The sequence below is a fragment of the Pezoporus occidentalis genome, unplaced genomic scaffold (assembly GCF_034315485.1).
Source record: "Pezoporus occidentalis ecotype Australia unplaced genomic scaffold, CSIRO_AGI_Poc_V1 ctg257, whole genome shotgun sequence".
NCBI classification, from domain to species: Eukaryota; Metazoa; Chordata; class Aves; order Psittaciformes; family Psittacidae; genus Pezoporus; species Pezoporus occidentalis.
In genome coordinates, this window is record NW_026914469.1 from 510,610 (window position 1) to 529,234 (window position 18,625).

At 39.4% G+C, this 18,625-nt stretch overlaps 1 pseudogene; it reads right to left on the reverse strand.

Moving 5' to 3' along the window:
- LOC134166212 (phosphatidylcholine translocator ABCB4-like) overlaps positions 1-17,078 on the reverse strand; it is a 36,122-nt pseudogene extending 19,044 nt beyond the window's left edge.
- Between the last annotated feature and the right edge of the window lie 1,547 nt (positions 17,079-18,625).

Sequence of the window (18,625 nt, forward strand, 5' to 3'; positions counted from 1 at the left end):
AGACCTCTGAATATGAGAACCTAGGTTCTCATGTTGGTGGTCATCTCATCTCATGTGGTCTGAGTCTTCCAGACACAACCATGCACAGTGGGTAGAGTAAGGTACTTCTGAGGCAGAATATCATCTGGTGAAAAAAATTTATTCTAAAGATATTGTTCATAGATAAACTGTGATCATTACTGAAAATGTTAATGCAATAGTGGGAATTTGTGTTTGCCCAGAGCATAAGCATAAATGCATAGTAAAAGAGAGAAACAGAGAAAGTGTAAAGCCAATAAATATAGTTGATACAGCCTAAGGAATAGGTGAAACTGTTTTGTAAACAGTTAATACATTTGCTTAAAGCAGACAACAAGAAATACAGGATTGGTTATTACTTTTCAATTGTCCGTATGATTTGTAAGTTATGTCTAGATGTCAGTCAACATGTAGCAGCTGCTCTTGAAGATGCCTCCAAGTTGGCTTTGAATTTCTTTGCTGGCTGTTAATAAGAACATAGCCCACACAGATCCCCAAAACTGACAGATAATATTTACCTCTTAGCCCACACTGAGCTCTCCATATTGAGCTCTCCAAAGAGAAAAGTGTTTTAGGAAAGCCTGTGGCACTTCAGTCCTACCCATATCATTAACTGAATTCTATGGGCACTTACAAGAACAGTTCACAACTGATCAATATTGACCTTGTCCAGTGCTGCCTGCGCAACTAATTCACTCTCAGTATCATCAAGCAGAAGAATTTTAGGATTGCAAACCAGAACTCTGGCAATTGCTATTCTTTTCTACTGGCCTCCACTCAGCTGTGCCCCTCTTTCTCCAACCATGGCTTCAAACTTCAAGACAACCACACACATTTCCAAAACACTCAGTGGCACAGTCCTTTCAACAGAGAAAGACAGTGTAAAGACAAGCGACATCAGTGGCAGGAGCCCCAGCAGCTTCTCCTTCCACTAAACCACAACTACTTGGGTATACCTGCCTAAGCTTTTGTGTCCCTGGAACTCTAATAGCTCTTCAAATGCTCACCAAGTCATGAATTAAAGATATAAAATGACCATTATTCTCAAAAGTTATGAGGAAGCTCTGGATAGCTCTGCATATTGAGAGCTCCATGGATAGCTTCCTCTATGAAGGAAGATTTATGAGAATCCCTTGAACTGCTTGGCACAAGAACATTTAGGAGAAATTATTTCAGCAGGACAGCTGTTTTGCTTACATTGGGTAGCTTCATCCTTCACTAAGCATTTTGGTTAAGGAATCTCTCTCCCCAGGATGGCACATGCCTTTTAGGGGAGACTTCACTGTGTCATTGGAACAAGGGCAGTGATTCCAGAGCTAGATGTGCAGACACACAGAGTCATCTCCTGGAGGTATCTTGACCTGCCTTCCTTGGGATCATAAAATCTCTGGATGAGCTGAACAGTTGTACTTTTCCCACAGCAGCTGCCACCAACCAGGGGCACTGCCAAGGCCACCTTGAGATTCAAGCCTTCAGTATCTCCATAGGTAAGAAAGGTGATGAAAAACATAACAGTATGTAAAAATGTCAGGGTAAATTTGAAGAAACTCTAAAAACTACAGTAAAAATTTGCAGAGCTCTAGCTATTAAAGAGGAAGAGGCTGATGTGGAGTTTGTGGAGTTTTACTGCACCATGAAAAGGTTTTTCCTTTGCTCATCCTTTCAAAATGTGGCATTCCACACTTACTGCAAAAGTAAGGTTTGCTTTCCATGCAAACTTACTGCTAAGTCTCAGAGAGGTGGTGAAGATGCCACACAGCAATTACTGCAGCTTCAGAGGAAAAGAACTTTTCTTTCCCTCTTAAATGGCTGTTGGCCTAGGGGAGATTTCCGCTGTAGCTTTCTCTAAAACCTCAAGAAGCAGAAAGACACAGAAGTGTAAACATCTGTGTAATGAGATGAAAGGAAACCTTGCCTTGGCTATTTCTTTTTTTTGTTTGTTTGTTTTTTTTTGTTACCAAGGAGAAACTATTCATAGATTTGTTTTTCCATGTTTATATAAAAAACTCACATTATTTCATTATGAGTAACGCAGTCGGCAGCCATCATGAGGACCTTCTTAGTTAAAAGAAGTGGGAGAGATGAGGTTCCATTAAATGTTTGCCAGGACTATTCTTGTTTCAGAACAACAGGATAAAGCAAGAATTATTTTATCTCAGTAATGCTAAAGCCTCTGAAGAGTTGCCATTTTTATCAAGATGTCATGGTTTAAACCCAGCCACGCAGCTCATTCACTCACTCCCCCACCTTCTTTCCCTCCCCCTGCTCCCGGAGGGATGGGGAGGAGAATCAGAAGAATGCAACTCCCACAGGTTGAGATAAGAACAGTTTAGTAACTAAGGTATAACACAAATCACTACTGCTACCACCAATAATAATAATGATAAAGGAAACAACAAGGGAAGAGAATACAACACCTCAGCACCAGCCAACCAATAACTCACCCCCCCAGCCTGACCAAGCACCGACTGATACCAACTCCAGCCCTGCAGTCTCCCAGCCCTTCTGGCTAACTCCCAGTTACATCCTGGGCATGAAGTGCTGTGGTATGGAATACCTCTTTGGTCAGTTTGGGTCAGATGTCCTGTCTCTGCTTCCTTCCGGCTTCCCCTCCTCCCTGGCAGAGCATGAGGCTCACAAAGTCCTTGCTCAGACTAAAACATTTGAGCGGTAGCTAAAAACATCGGTGTTATCAGCGCTGTTCCCAGACCGAAAGTCAAAAACACAGCACTGCACCAGCTACTAACAAGGAGAAAAAAATGACTGCTACTGCTGAACTCAGGACACAAGAATATTTTGAATTGTGAAATTCAGGTGATGTCAAAATGAGCAAATAAGAATTGAGACAATCTAGTTTACACCTTTAAGCTACCTCAGAACTCGTCACAGTTTAAACCCAGCCGGTAACTCAGTACCATGTAGCCGTTTGCTCACTCTACCCCAGCTGAAATCAAGACAAACTCAACTGAAGTCTTCGTTTTGCAAGTTTTTATAAGGTAATCTGTTTACTACGCTGTTAGATGTTTACATGGAAGTTAGACTGGGGAATTAGATAAAATCCAAGAGCCTAAGAGCCTAATCCAAACACTGAAGCAGCAAATAGAAACATTGCACTGTTTCAATCTGGTTTCAAACTGATTTCAATCAGGTTTGGGCCAAATACTTCGTCCTTCACTGAAGTGAGAATAAAGTCTCTTCACAGTATATTCTTACACATAAACATGTAAGGTAAAAAGTGCTAAAAGGTAGAATGGGCCTATCTGAGGGCATTATTTATGTGTTACCTCCATCTTCCCACAAGCTAATATGAGAAAAGCAGCATAGCCTTTTCAAACCCTGCTAAAATGTAGCTGTGATGACAGCAAGTTTGGCACAGACATTGCACACAAGCACTTGCTTAGTGTCTTGGGCAGGTTTTGCAGCCCTTGTGGTGGAAGTGTTCCTGCAGCTATCACATGGGATTAATTCCCAGCTATTGATGTCACATAGATCTGCATCACACAGAAGTGCAGAGTGAAGTCTTCTGTTACAAACTACCCTCTTAGATCTCACTGTTGTCGGTAGACAAAAGCAACTTAACAATATGCAAGCGTGTTTCCATTGATACATTATGTTTCCTTTCATTCTCTAGTTTGCTCATCATTCTTGTTTTCATTTGCTATGCAACATGCTTCACCCTTTCTTGCCATGATTAAGAGCTAAAAAGGTGACCTCTGTAATAGATAGAGGAAGAAGTGAGAAACAAAGCCCCTCCCTAATACTAGATAATGTGATAAACATTTTAGAAACTTGATGCAGAACTTGTTAAAGAGTCTTCATATTGATTAAAATGGCAAAGTGCCAAATGATTTCAACAGATCTCTTTAGAAACTGATAAAATGATTATTTTATTTGTCTATTCCTTTAAAAGCTGCCTAAGAAAGCCCTGCTCCTCTCTGTCTTCATATTCTACCTGAACAAAATGGGAATCGGTCTCCTGTTATAGATGGGTAAAATGAGAGTTACTTCATATTGGAAAAGAAAATTTTCCAATACATTCTTAATAAATGTATTTTCAGAAATCATTCAAACCTTTCCCCCAGTTAATTCCATCAAGAATTAACTTGTCAAGAGCTCTTGAACAAAACAATCTCTTCCTTCAAAGGGACGGCTTTTGCATTGTAAGTGCAATAAAGTAGGTGTTGGATCTGTTGCCAGTTTCTCAGAGAAATATTTTTACCAGACTTATACTGTAGAAAATTTGAGAGATCAGTACACTACTGTAATATTTTTCTGTATTAAAATGAATATTATAACAATTAGAGTTTTTCATTATATTGGGCATCTACAAGGACCTTCTAGCTCTTACTGGAAATTTCTTGTAGCTGCATTTTACTTCAAAAGGTGGGCTCTTAATTTAGTTAACTAACCAGTTCCAGCTAAAATGTGTTATTAGTTCTACACAAAAGCAAAGGTCTCCATTATCTCCTGAACACCATTTTTTAGCTATAGTAACCATTTTTCTGTAAGGCAATTAAGTTATCTTGAAAAAAATCTGTATCACCTCTATGCATAATACCTTAATATCTGGCTTAGCAGGATAATTGAAGTAAATACTTTGGAATTCCAAATTCCCCTTAACATGGTTTGTTTTATAGCTAGCAAGCATCAGGTGCACTGTCAGTTTCAGATTCCTAGGCAGAACACGTCAAGAAAAGGGGAAAAGCCTTTTTTTATATTTCTAATGACATTTTAGCATGATACAAGGCTGTGAAATCCTAGAAGCTAATGTTACCATGCAATATGGCATAGCAGGTCTCATTGCAAAGTAGCTGCAATTACTCACAAATGCATGCAGCCATCAGTCCAGGTCAAAACAGGAGCCTGCTTAGTATGGTTCCATGGGATATAGCCCTAGAGGGACGGGTGGCTTAAGACTGCTGGTTGGTGTTCAAGGATCACCTGCTCTAAGCTCAGGAGTATTGTGTCCCAACTAGAAGGAAATGCAGCAGGAGGGCCAGGAAACCTCCATGGCTGGATAAGGAGCTGCCCAGAAAACTTCGAGGAGAAAAAGGAAGCTTATAAAAGGTGGAAGTGAGGACAGGCAGCCTGGGAAGAATACAGGGATGTTGTCCAGGAAATCTAAGGCCCAGTTAGAGTTAAATCTGGCAAGGAAAGGCTTCTATAGGTACGTAGCAAACAAAAGATAAACTAGGGATAACATGGGCCCTCTCTGGAAACTATCAGGAGAGCTGGCTACCCTTGGTTTGGAGAAGGCTGAGGTTCTGAATGACTTCTTTGCCTCAGTCTTCACCAGCAAGTGCTCTGACCAAACTGCCCAAGTCTTGGAAGGCAGAAGCAGGGACTGTGAGAATGATGATCTTGGGCCCACTGTAGGAGAGGATCTGGTTTGAGACCATCTTAAAAACCTGAATGTGCACAAGTCCATGGGACCTGATGAAATCCATCTGCAGGTCCTGAAGGAGCTGGTGAATGAAGTTGCTAAGCCACTGGCCATCATATTTGAAAAATCCTGGCAGTCAGGTGAAGTTCCCAATGACTGGAAAAAGGGAAATATAACCCCCATTGTCAAGAAGGGAAAAATGGAAGACCCAGGGAATTACAGACCAGTCAGTCTCACCTCTGTACAAGGATGCTGGAGAGGGACTCTTCATCAGGGACTGTAGTGATAGGAAAAGTGGTAGTAGGTTTAAATCTCAAAAGGGGAAGTTTAGATTGGATATAAGGAGGAAGTTCTTTACTGTGAGGGTGGTGAGGCACTGGAACAGGTTGCCCAAGGAAGTGGTGAATGCTCCCTCCCTGGCAGTGTTGAAGGCCAGGTTGGACAGAGCCTTGGGGGACATGGTTTAGCGCAATGTGTCCCTGCTCATGGCAGGGGGGATGGAACTAGATGATCTTAAGGTCTTTTCCAACCCTAACTGTTCTATGATTCTATACAAATACTTTAATATTGATTCACGACTTGAAAGTAGACATTACATTGCCGAATTACTACAGATGTAGTCACTGTAAAAACAGTCTTTTAAATATTGATAGCTGAAAAAATATTATCAATAAAGTGAGCATAGTTACACAAGGTCTAGCATCCTCTCTCAGTTGTTGAATTGCGTTTTTTTAATCATGAAGATTGAAGTATGTTTATTCAGGCAAGCTTTGCAATAACTTCTTTTTCTTCTTTAACCTGGTTTTCTAAACTACCAGATAAAATAACAACTGGTAGAAATTTGCAACTTCCAAATTTATTGGCTCATATTCCACTACTTAGATGTTTGTCCTATATCCAAAATTGTGTTGGGTGGAATTTTTAAATGTTATGATATCGTACGCACAGTTGATAATTTTAATTCAGAAAGAAAGTCAGATATTCAACACTTTTGGATGACAGGCATGACAAAGATACTGTCTTATTTACTAATAATACTAATCTATAGTATTATTTTCTATAATACTATAGATTGCATAGGCAGCTCCTATGTGTCCAACACTAAAAACTCCAAGTAATATAGAAAGAAAAGACTTAAAAAAGGAAACAAACAAAACCCAAACTAAACACCAAGCCCCATACCACATAATGCTCATTAGATAGCTTTACTTATCTGACAATATTAATTATCATTGCTTCAAGCGGTTCCATGCATCCTGTGCAGTATGAGGAAGCTTAGAATCAAATCAGCATCGATTCTAGGCTTCAAACAGTGACAATCCTTTAAACGAAAGGTGAACATTGATAGGAAATTTCCATTAGTAGGTCAAATTTCCTTCCTCCATACCTGGATTATAAGAAGGACATTGCGAGGGCTGATAGCTGGGATCCTTCTTCAGAGTGACTATAGAGAATAGAAGGACATTTCTGATTCCACCTGAAAAAAAAATAGCCACAATTTAATCACTTCTGTGATTAAATACAGAAAAAAATAGTTTCAATAACATGAAAACAGGAGTAATTCAACCCAAAAGATAAAGGCACATTAATCCTCTCTGTTGTAATGCTAGCAAGGACAGAACCAAATGTTTGAGGAAAGTGGAAACTTCTTTGTGTGAAACTATAATCCTTTGTCAGGCCAAAAGCAGACTCTAATTTCTAATTAATTTTTTCAGCCTTGAGTCTGACATTTATGTGTGTGTGTGTTTTCTTTGAACACATGCAACTCTGCCACTCATTTCAGATGTTGGAAATAAAGGCTTGTTTGCACTTTTATTCCAATAAAAACCAAGCTTACGTTACAGTGTCAATTGCTAGTGGCCTGGAAGAGGGGACAGCGAGTCAGACTGCTGCAGGGATCAGCAATAAGCCCTGCTCTGCAGTCATGTGCTGCATGCCAGGCAAGGAAGAAATCCAGCTGCAGGTGCTCCTGTTTTTCTTGCTCCACCAGTGGCTTTCACTGGGAACATGAGGGCAAAGCCCCTTCCCATCTACTTTCTGCAGTGTGTTGGTAATACAAACTCACATATGTGGCTTTGCCCTGGAGTGGATAAAATGGGCTTACCCGCTTGGTCACAAATGGGATTTCAGAATCACTTCAGTATTTTTCATAATCATTGTTCAGCTACTCTTGAATACTTACTGTAAAGACTTTTCTGGCTGTACAGTCATCGAAGACTATCAGATCAGTTCCATACTGAAAGGCCGAGATGCATATATAAGAAAGAAAGCAATAACCATAGAAATGTTGGCTGAAAGAGACGTTTTTGATAGCAGTGTGTTTGGCATCTTCTCTTTTTTTGGTATCTATTTGGTATTTATTTGGTAACTCCCCCCCAAGAACCCAAAATGTACAGGAAATGACTCTTTCTTTCATTATGTGTATTTATAAATTTCCCATAAAATACACTGAAGAGATATAAAATATTTTTTGTTAACAGTAATCCAATCCAGAGGAAGATCTTGATAAGAGTAGAAGAAAATGTATTGACTGCCTTGTCAGTATATCTTGTGATGTACTGAGCTGATCAATTTTATCTGGAACAAGTCCTGGGTGAGTGGAAAACACTGTGTCAATCTGTTGAACAGCTTTAACCTTGTGATTTTCAGTGGAATCTTCCAACTGTGAGCAAGTATTACTGATGCTAAAAGAACAAGTAAGCAGTGGCCAGCCACAGGAAGGACTCGCAGAATCATTAGGGTTGGAAGGCACCTCTGGAGATCACCTAGTCCAACACCCCTGCAAGGCAAGGTCACCAAGAACAGGTTGCACAGGAATGTGCTCAGGTGGGTTTTGAACGTCTCCAGGGCTGCCCCCAACCTTTATGTCTTCAACCAGTCCCTCCTGGTCTATTAGTACAAGATTCAGCAACACAGCTTTCCTCATTGGCTCCTCCACCACTTCTAACAAAAAGTTTTCTTCAACAGTCTGCAGGAACTTCCTGGAGTTTGTGTTCTGGGCCATGTTATCCCTCCAACAATTATCTGCGTGGTTGAAGTTTCACCAGAAGAACCAGGGCCTGTGACCACAAGGCTATATCCAGCTGCCCATAGAAAGCCTCATCAACTTCCTCCTCCTGATCAGATGGCCTATAGTAAACACTCAGCACAGTGTTACCCATAATCACCTGTCCCTTAATTATCACCCATAGACTCTCAAATTGTTCATCTGGGTAGAGCTCAATACAGTCTTTCACATAACTCCACCACCTCACCTCTCTGACCTGTCCTTTCTAAGAAGCACATAGCTGTCCATGACAACATTCCAGTCATGTGAGCTCTCCCACCATGTCTCAATAATTGCAGTGAGATCATGCCCTGTGACCACACATAGATTTCCAGTTCATCCTGTTTATTCACCACTCTGCATGTGTTTGTATACAGGCACTTCAGAGCTAAGTTCTCTTGAAAAGATGTAAGAGGATTCACCATAACCTTAAACACCCTTTATGTGGTTAGACCTTTGATCCTCATCTTGAGAGGCAGTCAAGGAACATCTGTCACTGCACTGGTTGCTATGACCTACTCCCCAGGAGGAAGCAATGACGTGAGCACTGCCATGCTGAATCCCAGCCCCTAGCCACTTTGGACACCACCCCTGCAGGCTGAATGATGCCTCCTCCTAATATACAGACTCCATCTGGGTACCTTGCAGTAGGTGTCTAGGATTGAGGGTAAACTTCCTGAAGGAAGTGTAAAAGTTGGGAGAGACTTGGAAAAATCCTAGAATCAATTCTGATGTATAGGAAGATCCATGAAAGTACAGTGATTCAAGGGAGTAGAAGAATCAATAATGGAAGAAAATACTGGCATTGGATCAGAAGGACAACAAGGATGGAATAACTGTTGCATGAGTGTTTCAGGATATTTTAAAAGAGAAATGGTGATATGGAGAAAATGGGATGAAATTATGTCAAAATATCTCTCCAGAATGACTGTAAAAGATATTATTGGGCTAGTGTTTGTATCAGAAAGTCTAGATTGGGTTTGGACATGAACGGAGAGAGTAATTTGGTCAGAAGTGTGTGAAAGTATGAGGCGCATCATAACGTAATAAATACAGATTAAAGAATCAAATGCCAGCAACAGCTGAATGGCCCATGTGCTCTGGGAAGTGATAGCTGAGATTTTTATTTTTTAAATAGTCTCTGAACAAAAACAAGGACCTTTTTTAAAAAATTAATTCAAGGCTATTAAGATAAAGCTGGATACAGACAAAAATCAAGGATAAAATGATTGAATTAGTTAATGTAATTACAGATGAATCTCCACAAAAAAGGTCTGCAGCAGTGGTTTTCCATTTACTGGGTCTTAGAAATTAAAAAGCATTGAGATGATAATTTCACCAGTGTTAGCTTTGAAACTGCAATTCAGCATCAACTTTCAGTAGAAAAATACCACAAAAGTGCATGGTGCCAAAAGCAGGATGACCAATGTGAATTAGGATATTTTAATCACTATGTCTGACCTGACAGGGAAAACAGTAAGGAAGAAATGTGCTTCTCATGGTGGTCATGTGCTCTTTATTCTAGAGTATTGAATAAACTGGCACACGTAACAGTGGTCCAGTAGCAAAGGCTTCTAGTGATTATTTTCAAATTGCGGATAGAGCCACAGGACTGAAGCATTGTAACAGAAACAGTAACCTGAGAAAGTGCAGACTTTTATCTTGACAAAAACAGCACATAAAGCTTGCAAATAAATCCTGAAGAAAATAATCAGAAGTAAACAGAAATGAAACAAAATGAAATCCTAAAAAGTTTCCTTAAATTAAGAATGTCCTGAGTTATGAATGCAAAGGATTAAAACCCAATTACTTTTCTTTAATACTGTCTTTTCTAAAGGGGCTAGACACAATAGAACTAATCCATTGGGAGTTCATTAATGCTGTCTGATGCCAATTTATTCTAAAGCCATAGGATAAATTACTAATTAAGCAGTAGTTTTAAAGTAGCAGAAGAATGGTAGGGTAAGAAACTGTTCAAAGGAAGACAGCAGCATTCAGCAGGGAGATGTAATACCCAAGGTATTTGAGAACATGAATTCTTCAGTCAGCCTTGGGATTTATTGTTTTTACTTATATTAGTGATTTGGGCATGCAAGCAATACTCATGATAATGAAATTTCCTGATGGTACAAAACTGAGAGAATGAGTACAGAGGACCAGCGGCAAAAGAATACCAAAATATCTTCCAGAATTAGATACACTATGTTGGAGGGTAGCAAGAAGAGAATTAGATGAACTGTAATTATGTGAAATAAAAGATGACAACATTAAAGAAAAAAGATGACCAGTGAAATGGCAAGCGTATACTGCATAACTAAAGAAACTTAATATGATTGGTCTAGCAAAATGCCACCTGAGAAAATCTATGATTTATTTCTTAAGCAGCACAGGAAAGTAAGCTTATGAGTGGAAACTACTAAAGCGAAGGTTCAGTGCTGGTACAGGAACAAATTCATATGTAGTAACTGCATATAATTTGCTGGAAAAAGATGTCCAATCTTCAAACAGCCGAACAGCAGAATATCCTCCATGCAGTAGTGTAGCTAAAAAGTCTACCTGGTTTTAGGGTGGAGCTTTTACACTTATTAGCAGGGGGATTAGATGATACATTGGTTTTCTACAATAGCAGGAATAGGTTGCAGTAACATGGAAAGTCCTTCTCAATTCTGAGTCATGCAGGAAGAGCTATATCACATTATTGCACACATGGCAGGAAACAGCTGGCAAACTGTGCTTTAAGGATGAGTCTGAAAAGAGGTGATGAGAAGTGATGAGGATGGCGAACAGCACTGGTTAACTAAAGGGGTATGCTGGACTGAACTGGGAAGCCAGGCGCAGTTACCAAAGGCCTTATTTTAGCTGCCTGAGGTGGGGAGATGTGGTGGCTGAAGCATAAAGGGAAAAGTAGGTCAGGGGATGGTATGTGTTTTCTGTGGACGACATAATTGTTACTGAACTTTAAGTTTTTAAAACTCCTGTCAGTTTTTGTGATCATGCTGGTTACCTTTAGATAAAAGATCAAAAAGATAGCAAGAATGAGGTCCCATAGTATAACACAACTAAATACATGTGCATGTATTGGTTTGTGGCCTTAGTGTTACACTTGTCTTTTCTTGCCACATTCCTGTCATTTTGGCTTACGACTCTTACTGGATTCAGGAGGTCTGCAAGAATACATTCTCTTCGGGAAAGGGACTGCATCTTTGCATATTTGAAGATGCTTTTCAAAACTAACAAAAAGGAAGCAAAAGGAAAAAAAAAATCAGCAGCAAAGATATAAATAAATGTAAACCCTCTTTAGCAACTGTTACAGAAACAGCCAACATATGGAAACTTTATTCTCACCTTTCATTTCTTTTCTCTGCCCTCCAAATGCTGCCAGTTGAATTGCTGCCAGGACTTCACCTGCAATAGCTCCTGCTCTTGCATATGCAGTTAACTCCTTGTTGGTGAATACAGAAATTATCTGTGTAGAAGCAAAATATTTTAACACTCCCATTCAAATAAAACCAGAACTACCTCAAGTGTTGTTCTGATGTCTATGAATTCTTAACTCATTGTACTGAATTTGCTATTTTTGCTTTGTCTTAATTATATAGCCTTATAAAAGATCCCATGTTTAATTTACAAGGCAGAAATTTGAAGGGCATCATGACAATGTTTGCATTGCATAAAATGTATTAACTACACAAATGCATGTTGCCTTCTGCCAAAAAAAATGAGGTCGTATTTTCAGTTCTTCTATACTTTCACTATGGAAAGTCAGAGGAGCTGACTAAGATCCCTTACAGTTAGAAATACTTGCACCACTATAGTGTCTGGGGGAGAGAGATTAACAGCCAGGAAGGGTGTTTTTTTGTCAGGACAATCGATTGCCCAAAAAGCATGGGAACATTCATGTTCTTGATACACAGTAGGTTGCAGATGAAGCTATAGCAGGGTACTCGTGCTATGAAGCATTAACAACTGCACATTTTAAATAGGGTTGGGATTTTCATCTTGTCTGAAAGGGCAAAGCTGGCCAGTGTCACTGAAATTCAGTACCTGTTTGGTACTTGACACCCTGATACTCTTTTGCAAGTCGTAGCCGAAAGCAGTTTATGCTCCTATAGTTTCTATTTCTCTCTCAGAGGTCTAGATCCACTTTGTGTGAAACGTAACTGTTTTCAGTAAGTTACTGGGAGCAAAAGGACAATGTGGAGCAGAGTTCACAGTGTGCCTGATGCCTGGCTGTGTCTGCCTGTATCCTTGTGCGGTCCCCAGGGATAATGTCCTCCTTGCCTTGGGGTCAGAGCCCACAAATGGGCCTTGTCACAGGGAACCTGCTTCACAGCTGGTTCCTGCCAGAACTTCCTGTCAGTTACCTGTGATGACCACAGCTCTGCTGTTTTATTTCATTTCTGCATTTATTTTACTGTCAGTACTCATTATTTTGGTGTAGTTGTCATGAAGTCCAGTGAAAAAGACAAAGGTACTGCTTATCTACCCTCTCATATGAGGGTATGTTATACTTACATAAATTCCGCAGAGGTATAGCTGAGTGTATGTTGGAGGCACCACACTTCTTCAGCTGTACCAGTGTCATCATGCACCTGCTCACACCTTTCTATATGTTGCCAAGGTTTAAACTCAGTAAGGGCCAGACTGTATTTTTAAGTCTTACGGATACCAAATAGGACTACAGAAGTTCATTGAAAACTCTCACTTCTTGCCTACTTTTGACCAGAGAGCTGAAGAGAATCACAGAACCGGACAGAGTGCCCGAATAACAAATGTTAATGTCCAGCCTTTTGGAAAACCAGTTGTAAATCCATTGAAAAAGATAGTCACTGCCTGCAAGAACATTGCCATTTCTCCCCTATTGCTTTATTAATCTTAGATATGTCACTGAAAAAAACCCCGCAAAACAAACAAAATACATTCAAACAAATAAGAAAGTGAGGAAAAGACAGAAATTAACTCTTTGGATGCAGTACACTTTTCAGTGCTCCACCACGTTTGTAACACCTGCCATTCAATACACCTACAAGTCTGCAGCCACAGGGGGCATGGAGCAGCATTCCCCAACATCTCTGTCCCTCAGGCTCCATTTAAATGATCTGCTCTTCAGCCTGGAGAAGAGAAAGCTGCATGGTGACCTCATAGCAGCCTTCCAATATTTGAAGGGGGCCTACAAAGATACTGGAGCAGGACTGTTCATCAGGGACTCTAAGGACAGGACAAGGGATAATGGGTTCAAACTTAAAGAGGGGGAGTTCAGGTTAGATATAAAAAAAGGAATATAGATATATTTTTTACTGTTAGGGTGGTGAGGCACTGGAATGTGTTGCCCAAGGAAGCTGTGAATGCTCCATCCCTGGCAGTGCTCAAGACCAGGTTGAACAGAGCCTTGGATGACATGGTCTAGTGTGAGGTGTCCTGCCCATGGCAGGGGAGGTGGAGCTAGATGATCTTAAGATCCTTTCGAACCCAAATCGTTCTATGATTCTATGACTCTATAATACAGATCTCAGGATCCGTATAAATAATAGCATAACCTACAGAGGAGTTTAATAAGATAAAATAACACTGCTCTGAGGGAAGTATTACAACTGAATTTCAGTTGTTAGAACTAATACTCTGTTGGCAATGAACCGGTATTTAATACTTACTCTACAAGTCTAGCATTATGTTTGCCTATATCATTTACCATCAAGCCATCCGATCTCCTGTCTCAATACAGCATGAAAAAATTCTTGTCAGATTGTTTTTATTTGCTGGCAAGTAGCCAGCGTCCAAAGTGCAACTTGAATGTAGGCAGCAAAAAGAACGTCAGCTCCTATTCCTGGATAAAAATTTGCACATCTAAAAGGGAACAGAAAGATTGAAAATAATTCTAATCCAAAAAGGGCTAGCTGCCATTTCTCTTTCTTCACTGTAACAAATATTTTTGAAGTTGTTCCAGAATCAGATTTCAGTTGTTATCTTTTGCAATTTTCACAAAATAAAAACAAAAAATAAAATTAAAAAGCATTGTCTCAGAATCCATGAAGACAGATTAAAAAAACAAGCTTAGAATAAATGTCATATTTACCCTTAGAAACACTTACCTTAATGAATGAAAATTAAGACAGGGATTTTAAAAATGTTCTAGAGATATAAAAACAAAGTAAGTTAGGTTTCAGGATATCCACTTTCATTTCATGAAGTAAAGTTGGAGACCTCGGATTTCAATTGTTTGCATGCTGTCATCATGTAACTGTTTTGTTTAATCATCTTTGAAAAACATTGATTTTAAAACTTGTGTTCATTCTTATGGAAGCATAAACATGTCAGTGGTTTAGGTCCTGTTCATGCAATTACAACAAAATAAGGCTCCGCACATACAAAAAAAGAGGGCAATAAGGAAAGCCATTCTAAGTGCATTTGTTACAAATGAATGTGAATGGTGTTTTAGTCATGATTTATTTAAAATCAAATTAAAAATATGTTCATATTTAAACTGAAAAAGACTAGCACATTAATGAATAACTTAAAATTAAGTCATTAAAATAATTTTAAGCAGTAGTTGAATGTTGTTCTTAATCATTGCATGCATAATAAAAAAGCTACAGAAAGCAACAAAACTAGGAAAAGCAACCCAGAATTTATGCATTTGTTCGAGTATTCAGTTTATGCCAAAACGCAACAGAATGAATTTAATTTTGGTTCAAAATCTCTATTAATTAGGGTTATTTTATAATATCATTAGTAACAATTAATTGGAAAATAAAAATATGTGGCATTGTGACTTATTTGTTCAATGAGAATTGTTAAGAAACGTGTAGCTCTGATGTGGCTAGATCAGACAGAACTGGTAAATCACACAGATTTGTGGCTTTTGCATCACAAATATACCCAATGTTTATGTTCTATTCCAGTTCCAGAATTGAATCATATAATTTTTATGTCAATAATTCCTAATTCTTACCCTACACAGTGGGGTTTGTACAGCAAGAGTAGAATTTGCCATTTGTAACTTCATACTCCCTTCAAGGAGCAGACCATCCTGGCTTACTTACAAACCAAACACCCTTCTCTGAGGCTGAACAAGAAGTCTAGGGTTTACTTTTCAGAAAGAGAAAAAGAAACAACCCCCCTCCAACCATAAACCTGGAAATCACTCAGATGATGATGTCATGTGTCCCCACAGCGTGTCTCTGAAAATAACTGGTTAACACCTTAGAAGACTGTGAGAAAAACATTATTAGACTAATATGAAACAGCTTGACAGATAGTTTAATCAGACCACCTGTTGCATCTCAGTCCCTATTTCAATTTTATTCAATCAGAAAATGTTAAAAATACATAGTAAATTCTTGGTCTAATTTATATTTTTTTAGTTCTGAGCTATGCAGATTTGTTTGGTATTATATAAAAATGTTTTCTTTTATCAATTTTAGATTTGGTGTCTCTCAACTACACTGTCTGTTCTTTGTCCTTCTAGAAGAAAAGAGTACCAATGAATACTTGATTTACCTTCCCAATATCAACTTGATTTACCTTCCCAATAGCAATCATTATTATTATTTGGCTGATGTTTAGATGGATATTCCTCTGTGTTTGTAGTGCCAAAGACTAATTGAAAACTGAAAACTTCATACAGCTACTAGGGTTTCCTAAGTATTATCCTTTAAACAGTTTATAAACTAACAGAAAATAGATGGTTCAAAGATATAAGTAATTAGCTGACTGATATGGGGCCATTTAATCATGGGTAAAACAAAGTAGTTCTGGGGCTTTGCATGTGACCAGTTCCAACATTTTAGGAAATTTGTTAGGCATCAGTCAAAACATTCATGATTTTGATGAAAATGAGAAAACCAAAGAGCAGGAAATGGGGAATCTCTGTAGAAGCTCTTGCAGAGCTGGCACAGCTGCAAGAGATCCCCTATACTCCCAGGACCTCCCTCAGAACCAGCTGGGAGGCAGCCATTCATGCATTGAACTGTGCCTTACTCTCTTATAGTTGGTACCTACTAAGAGAGGGAGAAAAGCAGCAGAGTAAAGGAAAAAGGATGAACAGGGAAGTTGTGGCAGAGAGAAGCCAGCTTGCCAGGCAGGCAGGACTGGCAGCAAAATGAGAGCTGTGTAGGGCGAGGAGGAGGAGTGGAGGATGTGGGCAAGGAGGAACAGCAAGAGCAAGAGAACGCATTGAAGGAAAGGCATGAGAACTGGCATAGGAATAGAATAAGGTATCCTGACACATAAGAAGAGGTAGAACCCTCCCTCTGAGTTTCTGGCATAAAGGTTGTAGGTTTGCAGGAGCATCTGGCACAGATTGAGATTAGAGTGGGAAAATGCAAGGTACTCCTGTCTCAAACGATGTTAGTTTAGAGACATAACAAGACTTGATTTTTTTTTTCAGTTCCATGGAACAATTATAAAATTATTCTTGGGCTAAATATCAGAATCATCTTTAGAGGACAATTGCAAGAGTCCTCTATTACAAGGAAAGAATAGGCATGAAATGAATGAAAACTTTCCTATTACCTGGTCATTTATTTCTCCAACTTTCCCATCAGAGCATGAGAAAAAAAAATCTATAGAAAAATTCACTGATGTATGGTTCAATAAAGAAATATTTGCTAGAGAGAAAATTAGAGAAAAGCTTGTTAATGATTTTTATTTAATTGCATTATAATGATTTCCTTCTGTAAGTGCCTATCGCAACAATGCTGAATGAAGATTAAGAGCAGTCAGCTATGGAACACCTTACCCAGCCCTTGAATGTGTTTAAGGGAAATAGAGCTATGCAACTCATTACATAGCATTTTCTGAAGGAGAAGGGAACATTTGACCTCTAATACAATGAACAGTTAAAAAAAACCCTAGTTAAATTCAGCTACTGTACAATCAGTAGCCTGAGTTACACATTTTAAACAAAATATTTTCTCTGGAGTATGTGCTGATTTTATGAATATTTATAAAACAATACACTGGAGCTATAAAACCCACCTGACTTAATAGTGCCCTGGAGTACTTAATGAATGTAGAATCATAATAAGTAAAGTTCAGACAACTATTGAATATGATATTAGGTACTTTCTTCCAATTGTCCAGGGGAAAAACTTTTATTTAATACATTCTTGTTGCCAGAGGTTAAAGGTGTAATTAAATTGTATAAGGATTCCTCTACATGTGAAGCTAATCAGAAATGAGCAATTCTGAAATGTGCATTTGGCACTGTAATCCCAGAATAAAGATGTCGTGGCCTGGTTTGGCCCTGCATTGTCTTCTATCACCCTGATTTACCCCACTCCGCCATGCATTGTCTTGTCACACATTGCCTTGCCCCATTCTGTCCTGCATTGTATTTCCCACCCTGCATTGTCTTTCCTGCCCTGCATTGTCTTGCCACGCCCTGCCCGCCCTGCCCCGCCCCACATTGTCTTGCCCTGCTCTGCATTGCCGCTCCCTGCCACTCCCTGTATTGTCTTGTCACACCCTGCTTTGTCTTACCTCTCACTGCCTTGCCCCATCCCCCCAGCCTTGCCCCGCCCTGCATTGTCTTGTCAGGTCCTGTAAGTGCCTTGCCTTGTCTTGTGTTGTCTTGGCCTGCCCTGCATTATCTTTCCTCTCCTCACCCTTCCTTGTTTTGTTTTGTCGTGCTCTGCATTGTCTTATCATGCCCAATATTGTCTTGCTACGCCTTATTGTCTTGTTCACATGCTGCCTTGCCCCTCCCCATACTCCAAATGAAGAAGAGAAAAAAGAAAAGGAGTAAAACTGTCATTCTCATTGCATAATGATGAGTTATTGAGTAAAAATACATCTGCAGATGCATGGCAGGAATGTGGTAGAGAGGAGAGAGTGGAGCACATCTGACCCCTATTATTTCTCTGTCCTAGTAAAAAAGCATTACTACTTTCAAAGAACTTCAAGAAGCATGTAACTTACCTGTCCTTTAACTAGCCTGACTTCAGTTCTCTCAGTATTTTGTATCAACCTTTTAACAAAACAGGATAGATACAGCTGTCACTATCTTTCTGCAAAGGAATGAGGCAGCCAAGTTTTCAATAACCCAAATGGAAATTCTCAATCATAGAATCAAGATACAAGCAAAGCTTTCTGCTCCTCAGACAGGCTTTCCCTGACCTGGGGGGGCGGTGTTCAACTGGATTTATCTGCCTTCAGAGCCATAATCCATTTCTGTAAGG